Below are 11,924 nucleotides of genomic sequence, written 5' to 3'. Positions count from 1 at the left end.
CTTCTAACACTAATGAGACTTATTTAGGATGAGTCTAGGAAGTAGTGGAGCAGGACTTTAAAAGGAGATTAACAGGTTTTATTGATATGCAGACAAAATGACTAGGAAGTAGTGGAGCAGGACTTTAAAAGGAGATTAACAGGTTTTATTGATATGCAGACAAAATTCTAACACTAATGAGACTTATTTAGGATGAGTCTAGGAAGTAGTGGAGCAGGACTTTAAAAGGAGATTAACAGGTTTTATTGATATGCAGACAAAATGACTTCCTCAGGGCTTCTAACACTAATGAGACTTATTTAGGATGAGTCTAGGAAGTAGTGGAGCAGGACTTTAAAAGGAGATTAACAGGTTTTATTGATATGCAGACAAAATGACTTCCTCAGGGCTTCCAGTGTTAAACTATATAAACCAATTATTTAGACCTTTTTGGGAGACGTGTATTTTCAACCAAATTCACACAGTAAGCAGTTGTTTTTCATGAGAATGAACAAATTATTTTGTACACATTTTGATAAATGAGGTCTGCTGTGTCCCGTGGTGCTATAGGTTTATGGTGGACAGTGATGTGGTGGGTTGCTGCTGGATTGAGCTGCCCAAAGGGAAGTACCGGGTGAGGGAGGAGAGGATGTTGGGGGAGACGGACCACCCTGGCAAGGTAAGAGAATGGAGACCTCTGGCCTTTACACACCCAGGGGGTGTTCCAGATTTACAATACCTCCCTCCCCTCTCCTAGGTGTCTCTGTGTCAGTATGAAGTTGATGTGGGATGGACCCAGCTGATCAGTCACCCAGCAGAGGGAGAGTACCAGAGGATCGCTCCTCTCAGGGTTCTCAGCTTTGACATTGAGTGTGCTGGAAGAAAAGGTTTGTGCTCTGTACTGCATTGTACTATATTACACTGTATTGTACTGATTGTGTGTCTGTGGACTGGAGAGACTGTGTTTACTGGCTTGTCCTCTGACTCCTGTCAGCAGAGACATGTATTTAGAGAGTTGGGACATTGAGGTTTCTGCATTATGATGCATTTACATGACAGCTGACAGCCATGTTAACTCTTCATTTACATTACAACATATGACAGCCATGTTAACTCTTCATTTACACTACAACATTCTATGACAGCCATGTTAACTCTTCATTTACATGACACTACAACATTCTATGACAGCCATGTTAACTCTTCATTTACATGACACTACAACATTCTATGACAGCCATGTTAACTCTTCATTTACATGACACTACAACATTCTATGACAGCCATGTTAACTCTTCATTTACATGACACTACAACATTCTATGACAGCCATGTTAACTCTTCATTTACATGACACTACAACATTCTATGACAGCCATGTTAACTCTTCATTTACATGACACTACAACATTCTATGACAGCCATGTTAACTCTTCATTTACATGACACTACAACATTCTATGACAGCCATGTTAACTCTTCATTTACATGACACTACATACAACATTCTATGACACCATGTTAACTCTTCATTTACATGACACTAACATGTCTATGACAGCCATGTTAACTTAACTGACATTCATTTACAGGTTGACAGCCATGTTAACTCCCCGTTTACATGACATGAGGAGAATTGACACTGTTCTATGTAACTGAATGTCTAGGATCAGAACAGTATTCACTATTCTAAAGGTTGGCCCATTTTGTCTTCTTCTAGGTATTTTTCCAGAGGCAGAGAAAGACCCAGTGATCCAGATAGCCTCCATGGTGCAGCGACAGGGAGAGAAGGAACCCTTCATCCGCACCGTCTTCACCCTCCAGTCCTGCTCCAGCATCGTGGGCTCCCAGGTCCTGTGCTTCACTAAAGAGAGCCAGTTACTACAGGTAACATATACAAACACACAAACACACTTGTGGGGAGTTGAGCTTGGCTGCTTTAAGACCAACAGCAGTGGAGGTTCCCCCCTGATTGGCTCTTTGTATTCCCCCTGCAGAGCTGGGCTGAGTTTGTGAGGACAGTGGATGCAGACATCATCACTGGGTACAACATCCAGAACTTTGACCTTCCCTACCTGCTGAACAGAGCAGCTACCCTGAAGGTCAGTACAGACAGACTGGCCATGGTTCTATGGAGACTTCTAGAATCAGAACGTCCAGATTCTAAGTCTAACCTGCCAGATCAATGTCTGTTGATGCAGTATTTGTTGTATATTGTCTTGTTGTATGTGCATCTGTCAGTCTAACTACTGGAGCTGTTAAATGTACCTGCCTGTCAGTCTAACTACTGGAGCTGTACCTGGCTGTCAGTCTAACTACTGGAGCTGTACCTGCCTGTCAGTCTAACTACTGGAGCTGTACCTGCCTGTCGGTCTAACTACTGGAGCTGTACCTGCCTGTCGGTCTAACTACTGGAGCTGTACCTGCCTGTCAGTCTAACTACTGGAGCTGTACCTGCCTGTCAGTCTAACTACTGGAGCTGTACCTGCCTGTCAGTCTAACTACTGGAGCTGTACCTGGCTGTCAGTCTAACTACTGGAGCTGTACCTGCCTGTCAGTCTAACTACTGGAGCTGTACCTGCCTGTCGGTCTAACTACTGAGCTACCTGCCTGTCATAAGATACTAGAAACCACTTACATTTACTTATAAAATAATATATATATAACAGTACATCATATAACATTATTACACCACTACTTATCTACAGTACAAAATGTACAGTACAGAATGAATAATACCACCATTCAACAATATTTCAATGTATGTGCATGTCTTCACAGTCCCGCTGTATTTATGTCCTGCTGTTTAAATCTGATTCTACTGCTGCATCAGTTACCTGACTGGAATAGAGTTCCATGTAGTCATGGCTCTGTACTGTGGAATGAGTTCCATGTAGTCATGGCTCTATGTCGTACTGTGGAATAGTTCCATGTAGTCATGGCTCTATGTTGTACTGTGGAATAGAGTTCCATGTGTCATGGCTCTATGTTGTACTGTGGAATAGAGTTCCATGTAGTCATGGCTCTGTGTCGTACTGTGGAATAGAGTTCCATGTAGTCATGGCTCTGTGTCGTACTGTGGAATAGAGTTCCATGTAGTCATGGCTATGTGTCGTACTGTGGAATAGAGTTCCATGTAGTCATGGCTCTATGTAGTACTGTGGAATAGAGTTCCATGTCGTCATGGCTCTATGTCGTACTGTAGAATAGAGTTCCATGTAGTCATGGCTCTATGTCGTACTGTGGAATAGAGTTCCATGTAGTCATGGCTATGTGTCGTACTGTGGAATAGAGTTCCATGTAGTCATGGCTCTATGTCGTACTGTGGAATAGAGTTCCATGTAGTCATGGCTCTATGTAGTACTGTGGAATAGAGTTCCATGTCGTCATGGCTCTATGTCGTACTGTGGAATAGAGTTCCATGTAGTCATGGCTCTATGTCGTACTGTGGAATAGAGTTCCATGTCGTCATGGCTCTATGTAGTACTCTGGATAGAGTTCCATGTCGTCATGGCTCTATGTAGTACTGTGGAATAGAGTTCCATGTAGTCATGGCTCTATGTCGTACTGTGGAATAGAGTTCCATGTCGTCATGGCTATGTGTTGTACTGTGGAATAGAGTTCCATGTAGTCATGGCTCTATGTCGTACTGTGGAATAGAGTTCCATGTAGTCATGGCTATGTGTTGTACTGTGGAATAGAGTTCCATGTAGTCATGGCTCTATGTCGTACTGTGGAATAGAGTTCCATGTAGTCATGGCTCTATGTAGTATTGTGGAATAGAGTTCCATGTTGTCATGGCTCTATGTCGTACTGTGGAATAGAGTTCCATGTAGTCATGGCTCTATGTCATACTGTGGAATAGAGTTCCATGTAGTCATGGCTCTATGTCGTACTGTGGAATAGAGTTCCATGTCGTCATGGCTCTATGTCGTACTGTGGAATAGAGTTCCATGTAGTCATGGCTCTATGTCGTACTGTGGAATAGAGTTCCATGTAGTCATGGCTATGTGTCGTACTGTGGAATAGAGTTCCATGTAGTCATGTCTCTGTGTCGTACTGTGGAATAGAGTTCCATGTAGTCATGGCTCTGTGTCGTACTGTGGAATAGAGTTCCATGTAGTCATGGCTATGTGTCGTACTGTGGAATAGAGTTCCATGTAGTCATGGCTCTATGTCGTACTGTGGAATAGAGTTCCATGTCGTCATGGCTCTATGTCGTACTGTGGAATAGAGTTCCATGTCGTCATGTCTATGTGTCGTACTGTGGAATAGAGTTCCATGTAGTCATGGCTCTATGTCGTACTGTGGAATAGAGTTCCATGTAGTCATGGCTCTATGTCGTACTGTGGAATAGAGTTCCATGTAGTCATGGCTCTATGTAGTACTGTGTGCCTCCCATAGTCTGTTCTGGACTTGGGGACTGTGAAGAGACCTCTGGTGGCATGTCTTGTGGGATATGCAGGGGTGTCCAAGCTTTGTTCTAGTATTTTAAACATACACCTCTCTACATTCAGCCAGTCAACACTTCTTACAACAACAAGTAGTGATGAAGACAATCTCTCTTGCACTTTGAGCCAGGAGAGATTGACATGCATGTCATTAATGTTAGCTCTGTGTTCTTTTAAGGGACAGCCGTGCTGCCCTGTTCTGAACCAACTGCAATTTTCCCAAGTCCCTCTTTCTGGCACCTGACCACACGACTGAACAGTAGTCAAAGTGCGACTAAACTAGAGCCTGTAGGACCTGCCTTGTTGATAGTGCTGTTAAGAAGGTAGAAACTAGAGCCTGTAGGACCTGCCTTGTTGATAGTGCTGTTAAGAAGGTAGAAACTAGAGCCTGTAGGTCCTGCCTTGTTGATAGTGCTGTTAAGAAGGTAGAAACTAGAGCCTGTAGGACCTGCCTTTTGATAGTGCTGTTAAGAAGGTAGAGCAGTGCATTTTGATAGTGCTGTTAGAAGGTAGAAACTCCCCATCTTAACTACTGCCTTGTATCATTATGTTTTGACCATGACACTTGCTCATTACCACATTGTTGATAGATGCATTTAGGTTTAGGGTTTAGGACCTGCCTTGTTGATAGTGCTTTAAGAAGGTAAAACTAGAGCCTGTAATGCTTTTAGATTTTTAAATAGGTAGAAACTAGAGCCTGTAGGTTGCCTTGTTGATAGTGCTGTTAAGAAAAAACTAACTGTAGGACCTGCCTTTTTGATTGCTTTGATAATTGTTAAGAAGGTAGAAACTAGAGCCTGTAGGACCTGCCTTGTTGATAGTGCTGTGAGTCATTTACTCAGAGCCTGTAGGACCTGTCTTGTTGATAGTGCTGTTAAGATAGAAAAAGGTAAGGACCTGCCTTTTTGATAGTGCTGTAAGATACTAGAGATCCCCAAAACAGCAATGATTTTGGTGCTGTTAAGAAAAAACAACCTGCACACAAACCTTTTTGATAGTGCTGTTAAGAAATGCACTTGAATTAGTGCTGTTAAAAATAAAACTAATTGGTCCTGCCTTGTTGAAATGAAATTAGAAACTAGAGCCTGTTGTTTTGATAAACAATGACCTTTATAACAGACTTCTCCCCATCTTAACTACTGTTGTATCATTATGTTTTGACCATGACACGTCACTTGCTCATTACCACATTCATTAAGAGATGTCATTTAGGTTTAGGGATTCTGTGTCTCTGTTTTGTCCCAAATCAATGCTTTTAGTTTTGTATTTAGGACAAACGCCTTTCTGTGTCCCTGTGCTAACTGCAGCTCTTTGTTCTGTGCTTCAGTCACTTCAGTTGCTGTGTGCTCTGCCGTCTGTGTGTTGTGTCATTTACTCTGTGCCAGTGGCATGTCTTAGTAAAGATCTCCTAAACAGCTGCCCTATAAGATACTAGAGATCCCCAAAACAGCAATGATTTTGGTCTGACCCAAAAAACAACTGCCACAAACCTTCGACTCTGAAATGCATTTGAATTAGGCCCCAAAAATAACAATTGGATCTTCCTCAAATGAAATTCACTGTTGTTTTCATAAACAATGACCTTTAAAAAGGCTGATGGAGTAGCGTGGCTGTCTCTCCTACCTGCCACGTCTCCTCTATTAAAGTCATGGAAGGAGACATCTGGAGTGATGTCTGTGTCTCTGTGCTTCTGCCTCTGTGTCTCTGTGCTTCTGCCTCTGTGTCTCTGTGCTCCTGCCTCTGTGCTTCTGCCTCTGTGTCTCTGTGCTCCTGCCTCTGTGCTTCTGCCTCTGTGTCTCTGTGCTTCTGCCTCTGTGTCTCTGTGCTTCTGCCTCTGTGTCTCTGTGCTTCTGTCCTCTGTGTCTCTGCCTCTGTGTCTCTGTGCTTCTGCCTCTGTGTCTCTGTGCTCCTGCCTCTGTGCTTCTGCCTCTGTGTCTCTGTGCTTCTGCCTCTGTGCTTCTGCCTCTGTGTCTCTGTGCTTCTGCCTCTGTGTCTCTGTGCTCCTGCCTCTGTGTCTCTCTGCCTCTGTGTCTCTGTGCTTCTGCCTCTGTGTCTCTGTGCTTCTGCCTCTGTGTCTCTGCCTGTGTTCTCTGTGCTTCTGCCTCTGTGTCTCTGTGCTTCTGCCTCTGTGTCTCTGTGCTCCTGCCTCTGTGTCTCTTGCTCTGTGTCTCTGTGCTTCTGCCTCTGTGTCTTCTGCCTCTGTGTCTCTGTGCTTCTGCCTCTGTGTCTCTGCCTCTGTGTCTCTGTGCTTCTGCCTCTGTGTCTCTGTGTCTCTGCCTCTGTGTCTCTGTGCTTCTGCCTCTGTGTCTCTGTGCTCCTGCCTCTGTGTCTCTTGCTCTTTGGGGTTTTAGGCTGGGTGTCTGTGAAGCACTCTGTGGCTTTCTAAAAGAGCTTTCTAAAATGTATTTGATTGATATGTCTGATTGCAGGTCAAGCTGTTCCCCTACCTGGGCAGAGTACAGGGCATCAAGTCAGTCCTGAGAGACTCCAGTTTCCAGAGCAAACAGATGGGCCGCAGAGAGAACAAGATCCTCAACATGGAGGGACGAGTTCAGTTTGACCTGCTCCAGGTAACTGGCCGGCCGCTGACCTCTGACCTTATGTATAGGAACATATAACATACTCTCATCCAGTGTTGGAACCCGGAACCATATGTTGCGTGGTGTCCAGATACTAGATTATCTAGGTTCTAGGAGTAGAGGTTTTCAACTGTAGACCAGCGGAGCAGACAAGACGGAGTCAATATTGTGAGTGTTTTGTCTGACTGACCCTGGACCATAGTTAGACTCATCATGGATTCATGTTTTGTCTGACTGACCCTGGACCATAGTTAGACTCATCATGGATTCATGTTTTGTCTGACTGACCCTGGACCATAGTTAGACTCATCATGGATTCATGTTTTGTCTGACTGACCCTGGACCATAGTTAGACTCATCATGGATTCATGTTTTGTCTGACTGACCCTGGACCATAGTTAGACTCATCATGGATTCATGTTTTGTCTGACTGACCCTGGACCATAGTTAGACTCATCATGGATTCATGTTTTGTCTGACTGACCCTGGACCATAGTTAGACTCATCATGGATTCATGTTTTTGCGTGGACATTGCCATTGAGAGCTTCCATGATCTTAAAGCAGTCAACTGGGTGGGGATTCCTATGGACAGACTCCATAATGGAACACATACAAAGATGAGGCCTGAACTGCCCCTGGACCTGTCCATCATGGGCTCTTCAGGTGCTGCTGAGGGACTACAGACTGTTCTGTTGTTCACAGGGTTCTGTTCTGACAGCCTCCATAATGGAACACATAGTGTTCTGTCTGACTGACTCTGGATCTGTCCATGTGGGTTCTTCAGGTGCTGCTGAGGGACTACAGACTGTTCTGTTGTTCTCAGGGTTCTGTTCTGACAGCCTTTTCCGAGTGTTCTGTCTGACTGACTGGACCTGTCCATGTGGGTTCTTTAGGTGCTGCTGAGGGTCTACAGACTGTTCTGTTGTTCTCAGGGTTCTGTTCTGACAGCCTTTTCCGAGTGTTCTGTCTGACTGACTCTGGACCTGTCCATGTGGGTTCTTTAGGTGCTGCTGAGGGTCTACAGACTGTTCTGTTGTTCTAAGGGTTCTGTTCTGACTACAGACTGTTCTGACTGTTCCGAGTGTTCTGTCTGACTGACTCTGGATCTGTCCATGTGGGTCCTTCAGGTGCTGCTGAGGGACTACAGACTGTTCTGTTGTTCTAAGGGTTCTGTTCTGACTACAGACTGTTCTGACTGTTCCGAGTGTTCTGTCTGACTGACTCTGGATCTGTCCATGTGGGTCCTTCAGGTGCTGCTGAGGGACTACAGACTGTTCTGTTGTTCTAAGGGTTCTGTTCTGACTACAGACTGTTCTGACTGTTCCGAGTGTTCTGTCTGACTGACTCTGGATCTGTTCATGTGGGTTCTTCAGGTGCTGCTGAGGGACTACAAACTGCGCTCGTACACACTCAACGCCGTCAGCTTCCACTTCCTGCAAGAACAGAAGGAGGATGTTCAGCATTCTATCATCACAGATCTGCAGGTACATCTCTCTCCTCTCTCTCTCTCTCTCTCCTCTCTCTGCTCTCTCTCTCCTCTCTCTGCTCTCTCTCTCCTCTCTCTGCTCTCTCTCCTCTCTCTGCTCTCTCTCCTCTCTCTCCTCTCTCTGCTCTCTCTCTCTCTCTGCTCTCTCTCCTCTCTCTGCTCTCCTCTCTCTGCTCTCTCTCTGCTCTCTCTCTCCTCTCTCTGCTCTCTCTCTGCTCTCTCTCTCCTCTCTCTGCTCTCTCTCCTCTCTCTGCTCTCTCTCCTCTCTCTGCTCTCTCTCCTTTCTGCTCTCTCTCCTCTCTCTGCTCTCTCTCTCCTCTCTCTGCTCTCTCTCTCCTCTCTCTGCTCTCTCTCCTCTCTCTCCACTCTCTGCTCTCTCTCTGCTCTCTCTCTCCTCTCTACTCTCTCTACTCTCTCTCCTCTCTGCTCTCTCTCTGCTCTCTCTGCTCTCTCTCCTCTCTCTGCTCTCTCTCCTCTCTCTGCTCTCTCTCCTCTCTCTGCTCTCTCCTCTCTCTGCTCTCTCTCTCTCTCTCTGCTCTCTCTCCTCTCTCTGCTCTCTCTCTCCTCTCTCTGCGCTCTCTCTCCTCTCTCTGCTCTCTCTCTCTCTCTCTGCTCTCTCTCCTCTCTGCTCTCTCTCCTCTCTCTGCTCTCTCTCTCTCTGCTCTCTCTCTCCTCTCTCTGCTCTCTCTGCTCTCTCTCTCGTCTCTCTGCTCTCTCTGCTCTCTCTCCTCTCTCTGCTCTCTCTCTGCTCTCTCTCTCTCTCCTCTCTCTGCTCTCTCTCTCCTCTCTCTGCTCTTTCTCTCCTCTCTCTGCTCTCTCTCTCCTCTCTCTACTCTCTCTCTCATTACATTACATTACATTTAAGTCATTTAGCAGACGCTCTTATCCAGAGCGACTTACAAATTGGTGAATTCACCTTCTGACATCCAGTGGAACAGCCACTTACAATAGTGCATCTAAATCATTAAGGGGGGGTGAGAAGGATTACTTATCCTATCCTAGGTATTCCTTGAAGAGGTGGGGTTTCAGGTGTCTCCGGAAGGTGGTGATTGACTCTGCTGTCCTGGCGTCGTGAGGGAGTTTGTTCCACCATTGGGGGGCCAGAGCAGCGAACAGTTTTGACTGGGCTGAGCGGGAACTGTACTTCCTCAGTGGTAGGGAGGCGAGCAGGCCAGAGGTGGATGAACGCAGTGCCCTTGTTTGGGTGTAGGGCCTGATCAGAGCCTGGAGGTACTGCGGTGCCGTTCCCCTCACAGCTCCGTAGGCAAGCACCATGGTCTTGTAGCGGATGCGAGCTTCAACTGGAAGCCAGTGGAGAGAGCGGAGGAGCGGGGTGACGTGAGAGAACTTGGGAAGGTTGAACACCAGACGGGCTGCGGCGTTCTGGATGAGTTGTAGGGGTTTAATGGCACAGGCAGGGAGCCCAGCCAACAGCGAGTTGCAGTAATCCAGACGGGAGATGACAAGTGCCTGGATTAGGACCTGCGCCGCTTCCTGTGTGAGGCAGGGTCGTACTCTGGGATGTTGTAGAGCATGAACCTACAGGAACGGGCCACCGCCATGATGTTGGTTGAGAACGACAGGGTGTTGTCCAGGATCACGCCAAGGTTCTTAGCGCTCTGGGAGGAGGACACAATGGAGTTGTCAACCGTGATGGCGAGATCATGGAACGGGCAGTCCTTCCCCGGGAGGAAGAGCAGCTCCGTCTTGCCGAGGTTCAGCTTGAGGTGGTGATCCGTCATCCACACTGATATGTCTGCCAGACATGCAGAGATGCGATTCGCCACCTGGTCATCAGAAGGGGGAAAGGAGAAGATTAATTGTGTGATCGTCTGCATAGCAATGATAGGAGAGACCATGTGAGGTTATGACAGAGCCAAGTGACTTGGTGTATAGCGAGAATAGGAGAGGGCCTAGAACAGAGCCCTGGGGGACACCAGTGGTGAGAGCGCGTGGTGAGGAGACAGACTCTCGCCACGCCACCTGGTAGGAGCGACCTGTCAGGTAGGACGCAATCCAAGCGTGGGCCGCATTGGAGATGCCCAACTCGGAGAGGATGGAGAGCAGGATCTGATGGTTCACAGTATCGAAGGCAGCCGTAGGTCTAGAAGGATGAGAGCAGAGGAGAGAGAGTTAGCTTTAGCAGTGCGGAGCGCCCCGTGATACAGAGAAGAGCAGTCTCAGTTGAATGACTAGTCTTGAAACCTGGCTGATTTGGATCAAGAAGGTCATTCTGAGAGAGATAGCGGGAGAGCTGGCCAAGGACGGCACGTCAAGAGTTTTGGAGAGAAAAGAAAGAAGGGATACTGGTCTGTAGTTGTTGACATTGGAGGGATCGAGTGTAGGTTTTTTCAGAAGGGGTGCAGCTCTCGCTGCTCTTGAAGACGGAAGGGAGTAGCCAGCGGTCATTGATGAGTTGATGAGCGAGGTGAGGTAAGGGAGAAGGTCTCCGGAAATGGTCTGGAGAAGAGAGGAGGGGATAGGGTCAAGCGGGCAGGTTGTTGGGCGACCGGCCGTCACAAGAAGCGAGATTTCATCTGGAGAGAGAGGGAGAAAGAGGTCAGAGCACAGGGTAGGGCAGTGTGAGCAGAACCAGCGGTGTCGTTTGACTTTAACGAGGATCGGAGGATCGGATGTCGTGACCTTCTTTTCAAAATGGTTGACGAAGTCATCTCTGCTCTCTTTTAGCTCTCCTCTCTCTGCTCTCTTCCTCTGTCTCTCTCTCTCTCTCTCTCTCTCTCTCTCTCTCTTCTCTCTCCTCTCTCTCTCTCTCTCTCTCCTCTCTCTACCTCTCTGCTGTCTCTCTCTCTCTCTCTGCTCAGCTCTCTCCTCTCTCTGCTCTCTCTCCTCTCTCTGCTCTCTCTCCTCTCTCTGCTCTCTCTCTCTCTCTCTCTCCTCTCTGCTGCTCTTCTCCTCTCTCTGCTCTCTCTCTCCCTCTCTCTCTGCTCTCTCTCTCCTCTCTGAAGTAAGAGCTCTCTCTCTCTCTCTTCTCCTCCCTCTCCCTCTGCTCTCTCTCTCTGCTCTCTCTCTGCTCTCTGCTCTCTCTCCTCTCTCTCTCTCTCCTCCTCTCTGCTCACTTTCTGTCAGGTGGAGGCCTATTAGTACCCTGACTTTCCCCCAGATACTGACAGCGTCTCATTCATGTTTCCTCTCTTTCCCTCCCTGTCGTCCTTCTATCCCAGAATGGTAATGAGCAGACCCGGAGGCGCCTGGCCTGAAGGATGCCTACCTGCCCCTGCGTCTGCTGCAGAAGCTGATGTGTGTGATCAACTACATGGAGATGGCCAGAGTCACCGGGGTTCCCCTCACCTACCTGCTCTCCAGAGGCCAGCAGATCAAAGTGGTGTCCCAGCTACTGCGGCAGGTGAGACACACACTCTTTCTCTCAATACACATTCCTAGAACACACGTTCTCACCTAAATGTTTG

The 11,924-nt window shown here is 47.2% G+C and overlaps 1 pseudogene; it reads left to right on the top strand.

Annotated features, from left to right (window-relative positions):
* The first annotated feature begins 553 nt into the window (after positions 1 to 553).
* Positions 554 to 11,924, top strand: part of LOC135529928 (DNA polymerase delta catalytic subunit-like) — a 29,306-nt pseudogene continuing 17,935 nt past the window's right edge.

Source organism: Oncorhynchus masou, unplaced genomic scaffold (assembly GCF_036934945.1).
Source record: "Oncorhynchus masou masou isolate Uvic2021 unplaced genomic scaffold, UVic_Omas_1.1 unplaced_scaffold_1211, whole genome shotgun sequence".
In the NCBI taxonomy this organism is placed as follows: Eukaryota; Metazoa; Chordata; class Actinopteri; order Salmoniformes; family Salmonidae; genus Oncorhynchus; species Oncorhynchus masou.
This window is presented reverse-complemented; position numbering and strand designations above follow the sequence as displayed.